A 6871-nucleotide genomic window follows, 5' to 3' on the forward strand; every position below is an offset into this window, starting at 1 on the left:
ATCCCACAGTTAGGTTGACTTTCTACACCTCCTTATTAGCTACCTGCAAAGGCTCACTCTTGCCATCTATACAGTCTGCTAGAATGGGGGAGGGGTGGGCAGAAGGAGAAATGCGAGTATGGATGAGAAGCTCATAGTGGTTTGGGTACCTGTGGGCCAGTTGCAGAGGCCCACAGGTGAGGTACATCCAGTGGCTAGTGGGTGAGCTTCCTAATAGAGTCTGTGATGTGGTTAGTAGGAAGAAATGAAAAGCCGTTAGTAGCGACCCTTTGATGAGTTCTGAGTCCTGGCTACTTTGCTCCCAGCCTTTCCCAGTCCCTCAATCATGTAGATTTCCTCATCCATATGGATGAAGCAAGAAAGAACTAGACCTCTGGACAGTGTCCTGCATGGCTAGGGAAGTCTGGCTGTCACTGGTACATGCTCACTTTTCCCCTGTGGGAGAAAATGGCAACTTGTTACTAACTCAAATGAGCCAACAAGTTATATTCACATAACAACCTATACATGGATGTTTACAGCATTATTATTCATAATTGCCCAAATCTGGAAGCAACCAAGATGTCCTTTAGTACATAAATGGGTAAATTAGCTGTGATACATCTAGACTATGCAATATGATTCAGTGCTAAAAACAAACAAGCTATCAAGTCACAAACAGACATGGAGAAACTTAAATATGTATTAACTTTAAAAAAAAAAAAGCCAATCTGGAATGGCTATGTGCTGTTATGATTCCATCTATATGATATTTTGGAAAAGGCAAAACTATGAGGACAGTAAAAAGAGTAGTGGTTGCCAGGGGTTGGAGTAGGAAGGGATGAATAAGCAGGGCACAGAGGATTTTTACGGCCAGGTAACTATTTTGTCGGAGAAGGCAATGGCATCCCACTCCAGTACTCTTGCCTGGAAAATCCCATGGACGGAGGAGCCTGGTAGGCTACAGTCCATGGGGTCGCTAAGAGTCAGATACGACTGAGCGACTTCACTTTCACTTTTCCCTTTCATGCACTGGAGAAGGAAATGGCAACCCACTCCAGTATTCTTGCCTGGAGAATCCCAGGGACAGTGGAGCCTGGTGGGCTGCCGTCTATGGGGTCGCACAGAGTCAGACACGACTGAAGCGACTTAGCAGCAGCAGCAGCAGCAACTATTTTGTATGAAACTCTAATGGTAAATTTTTTGAAACTCATAGAATATACAACACCAAGAGTGAAACATAATGTTTAAATATAGACTTTAGTAAATAGTATTGTATCAATATTGGCTCACCAATTGTAATAAATGTACAAAACTAGTGTAAAATGTTAATAAGATGGGAAAGTGGGGGAGGAGTGGTATATATGGGAATTCACTGTACTTTCTGCTCCTTTTCTGACAACCTAAAACCTTTTTTAAAAAAGTCTATTAATTCTTTTTATTTAAATTAACTTACAATAGCCAAAAACTGGAAGCACCCAGATGTCCTTCAATGAGTGAATGGTTACATAAACTGTGATATATCTATAGCATGGAATAGTACTCAGCAACAAGAAGAAACAAGCTATTGATACATGCAACTTAAAAAAAAATGGGGAAGTCAGTCATGTCCGACTCTTTGCGACCCCATGGACTATACTGCCCATGGAATTCTCCAGGCCAGAATACTGGAATGGCTAGCCTTTCCCTTCTCCAGGGGGTCTTCCCAACCCAGGGATCAAACACTTGGATGAATCTAAAAGGAATTCTGCTGTGTGAGAAAAACCAATCTCAAAAAGTAATATACTTAAGAGTGTCATTGAAACATATACATTACCATATAGCTATGGTAAAACAGATATCTAGTTGGAAGTTGATGTATAACATAGGGAGCTCAATACAGTGCTCTGGGTGACAACATAGGGGTGTGGGAAGGAGGTTCAAATAATAAGTAATATATTTTATGATTCCATTTATATAACATTCTAGAAATGAGAGGTTACTAGTGGTTAGGGATGGCAAGGGAACGGGGGTGAATGTGAGCCTGAAGGAATAATAATATGAGAGAACCCTAAGATGATGGAACAGTTCTGTATCTTGAAGGTGGCGATGGCTATATCAAGGTAAAGCAAGTGATAAAATTTGAACAGAACTAAATACACACACACACACACAAGTTTATGCAGAACTGCTGACATTTGAATAAGATCAATAGATTGTATCAATGTCAGTTTCCTGATTGTGATATTGTACTACAGCTGTACAAGATGTTATCACTGGGGAAAACTTTGAGAAGGGTATATGGGATCTCTCTGTATTATCTCTTACAACTGCATGTGAACCTACAATTATTTCAAAATTAAAATTCAAAAATATTCAGCACTCTATTTATCAATAAGCACAACTAAGGCATTGAGAAGAGAACCACAAACTGGGAGAATATATTTGTCTAACCCATAATGAATTAGTATACAGACTATATAAAGAGTGAATGAGAATTTTTCTAAATTATCAATTGTCCAACAGAAACAATAGCACAGACATTTCATAGAAGATGAAAAAATAGCAAATAAACATATAAAAATGTGTTATATCTCATGAGTAACTAGTGAAATATTAATTAAAATTATGATACAGGATATCACAACTTTATTACATACATTTGTATGTATTATGCAAATATACATATTTACATATATATTATGACCATATGAAGTTGGCAGAGACTTGAAGCCTTATAAACTCATGTAACACTAGTTAATGTAAATATTGGTAGAAATAATTTTAGAAAACCATTAGACAATACTTGGAAATTTTGAATCTGGTATATACATACTTCATAACCCAGTAATTTTACCCTTAGTTCTGTATCTAGAAAAATTCTTGCCCATTTGTACAAGAAGACATCTTTATATTTGCTCTTTTCCCAATAGCAAAAATTGAAACCATTCACAGTCTTTCATCTATAGAACTGATTGATAAATTATAGTATATTCATTCAATAGATTACACTTCAGTAGTAAAAATGAATGAACTACAAGTATACACATCCACATGGATGATCTCTGCAGCATATAGGAAGCAATACAGACAAGTTACAGAACAAAACATATGATTCCAACTTATTTATAGTACAAATAGCTATGTAGATAGAAAACTTAAAAGTAAAGGAAGGGGAACTATCAAATCACATAAATGCTGATGATGGTTACCTCTGAGAAAGGTTGGAGATCGCAATTTGGAGAAGAATCAGGACAAATTAAAGATGTACTAATTCTTAAGGTGAGAGAAAAATGGATGCTTATTTTATCATTATTTTAAAAATCTACTTGTACATTACATGCCCTCATTTATTTGTGACACATTTCATAATAGAAAAGTTTACAAATAAACTCACAAGATAAAGAGATGTTTAAGTCTGATGACCTGGATGAATAGACTCTAATGCCAGTAGTTGACTTAGATCTCTGCAGAAATCAAATGGAGTAAAGAGAACAAAGAACTTGAGGGAAAAAATACTGCTTATAATTCAAGCTTTTGTTTCCCTAAGTGAGCATCTAAGTTTGCATCTGACTTAGATCCTTGTGTGGCATAGCTTTATAATTCTTAAAAATCCTTAGATAAGGTCCACAGTATTTTCAAATTATGAATGTTTCAGGGGATTGTGCAGCCTAAAGAAGTTCAGTTTTATTGATGCAGCTGTATTTTTAAATTTTTATTATAATTTCCTTTTCAGTTGAACTTCTGTGTCCATTTCTATAGCTATAACGAACAGAAAGTCAAAGCCAAGAAAAACTGATTATAGACATAATAACCTAAAGATAAAATTTCAGAGAATATACATTCTACAACTCACATCTTTACAGTGCCATACAGACTAGTGGACATTTCATCAGCAATAATACTCAAAACAGATTTTTATTCAGGATCTACCCTGAACTTAAACAAGGCCAGCAAGATTTTGCACCTTGTTCTCTTATCACTAGGTCTGTAAGAAATGAAAAATAGTGTTGAGATTCTGAAAAGATTATTGAAACAAATAACCAGGAAAAATGATTGCCCTAAAAGGACTGAGAAGTACTTTGGTGCTGGACAAGAGATGCTCCGTTAGTGCTGACTAGAACAGCATAGCTTTGAGACTTGGATCACAGAACCCTCCCTCATTAAAAGAAGCCCATATGGCTCACAAACCTATCTAAGACCCCCAACTATGTGCTTCCTTCAGCCTCAGATCTTTAATCAACACAGATGCTGAGATTTTAGCCAAGGTGCTTGCCCTGCATCTGAATAAACTGTTCCTGCAATTAATTAACCCAGACCAAGCAGTTTTTGTGCTGGTCACAGATCCTCTGGCAACCAGAGGAGACCCTCATCCATCATCTTGCACCACCAACTCTGCATTTATACCCCGTCCTTACACTGAGAAGGCATCTGAGGAGAGAGTGAGCCTCTCTATGTTTCAAACATTAGTTAGTTTGGGTGTAAGATGAGCTTTCTTCAATTCCACAAGATTCCACTTCCTCATATATGAAGTGAAGCTTGTCCATTGTTTTACAAAATAACCAAAAGTTTCTTTATTGTGCAACACATCCAAAGATTTTTTCTAAGTTGACATATACTTTGTTATCAATAGAACTAAATATTCATATTGTTAACATCATGTAACCCAAACTAGCATGTAATTCATTACTTAATCCACTTTCCACAATGTTGAGGTCTCTGATAACCATTTTAAATCTAACCCCTGTCAATGGTGTTGAATTTTAAAAGAAAACAGATTTCTGTGATTCTTCCTCAGGCCTTTATATTATCTCTCTAAACATAGAATGGAATGGAGGCAGAAATGGACAACACGTTTATAATTCCAAGACACTTTAAGAGCAATGAATATTTTTTTCCATTAACATAAAAAGATTAAGGAAGAACTGGAAAATTGCACCAATGTTGACAGCAGTGCCAGAAAACAGCAGTGGGAAGTAGGTGTGTGCCCCGTCACTCAGTCCCCTGACTCTATTGTTGATGGAGTGTAAGTTCCATATTATCATGCAACTGACTCTTCTAAATCTCTTGCCCACCCCAACAGTGCATAAATTGTTGAAAACTGAAATGAGTTAATTAAAGTTTCTTGAAAGAAATTGTTTGATGGTAGAGTAATGAGAAGCTTTGGAAAGAGCAGTGATGGTTGCACAATTGTGTGAATGTAATTAATGCCGCTGAATAATATGCATAAAAAATGGGTAAAATAGCAAATTTTATGTTATGCATATATATTTTACCAGTATAAAAATGGAAGAAGCAGAGATTGCTTGGTTTTATGATAGGGATATACCCATGAGAAATTAGTTGTGCAAGCCTTATAGTCCTATCTTTACAAAGACTCATTTTGAGAATTTTACTTAAATGTTTATCTCAGTTTCTACTTGGAATTAGCTATATTTTCCACACCCACAGAAGGCTTATTGAAAAAAAATGAAAGGCCTTATCAAGAAGAGTAAGACAAGAAAATAACATATTTTTTAAAAGTATCTTACCAAAGTTAACAGTATGTTTTGGAAAACATGTTATTTGTTTATCTCAAAACCATATAAAGCTGCACAGAATGGTTACTGAAATACATGGATACTGGAATGCAGGCTTAATGATACAGTATTTTCAAGTCATTTGATGGAAATTTACTTTATATATTCATCAATAACTCTTAGTTACACTACTTGTGCCAAGCACTGGTCTAAACCAAGATTATGATACTTGTCCTACACATTACATTCTAGAAAGGGAGAGAAAGAGAGTTTGTGGTCAGCAGGATTTTGGCTCCAGTATCTTTGCCTACTTGTATTGTTTCTATGAATATATTACCTTACATTGCAGAAGGAAACCAAGGTTGGAATTGAGGTTGCTAATCCACTGACCTTAAAATAGGGAGATTATCCTGTATCATCCAGGTGTGCCCAGAACAATCACATTGGCCCTTTAAGTGGAAGAAGAAGGCAGAAGCATGAGTCAGAGAGATGTAGCAGGAGAACTTGCAGCATGAAAGGGACTGCCATTGCTGATTTCAAAGGTGGACAAGGGGAGGTGACAGTCAAAGAATGTTGGCATATCTAGAAGTTAGGAACAGCCCTCACCTGCGTGGCAGTAAACTGAGAGGACGGCAGTCTTGTCACCACATGGAAGTAAATTCTGCCAGCAACCAAAATGAGCAAGAAATCAGATTCTCTCTCCTCTAGGGCCTGCAGAAAGGAATACAAACCCTTCTGACACTTGGACTTTAGCCTAGTGAGACCTGTACCGAACTTGCGACCTATAGAGGTTTATTACAGCCTGGGCTAGAACTCGGCTTGGTATTTTCTTACACAGCTGCATGGGAGGCTAGTAAATGCTAGTCTAGCTGTGTGCTTAGGAGAAACATTAAATGAGTTTGCTAAAGAGCTAGCCAGTCTCTGAAGCATGACTTAATAGAAAAAGTAAACAAGTATATGAACAGATAATTTGCCCAAAATGAAATAAATCCAATAATTTTAAGGCATTTGACAGCACCACAAATCAAAAGTACAAATTTTTTTAAAGTTACAACTTTTCACTTACCAAATTGGCAAAGATCTTTTTTATTTGGTAGTATCTGTTATTGGACTAGATCGAGGAAAACAGAATTCATGTAAGGCTGGAAGAAAGGGCAATTTGGCAGTGTATGTCAGAGCTTTTCTTTCTTCTTTTTATTGAAGTATAGTTGATTTACGATGTTGTGTTAATTTCTGGTATACAGCAAAGTGATTCAGCGATACATATACACATATTCTTTGTGATATTTTTCCATTATGGCTTATTACAGAATACTGAATATTCCTGGGCTATACAGTATGAGCTTGTTGTTTATCTATTTATATATAGTAGTTTGTATCTGCTAATCCCATAT

This window comes from Giraffa tippelskirchi, chromosome 1, assembly GCF_054371585.1.
Source record: "Giraffa tippelskirchi isolate mGirTip1 chromosome 1, T2T-mGirTip1v1.2.pri, whole genome shotgun sequence".
NCBI classification, from domain to species: Eukaryota; Metazoa; Chordata; class Mammalia; order Artiodactyla; family Giraffidae; genus Giraffa; species Giraffa tippelskirchi.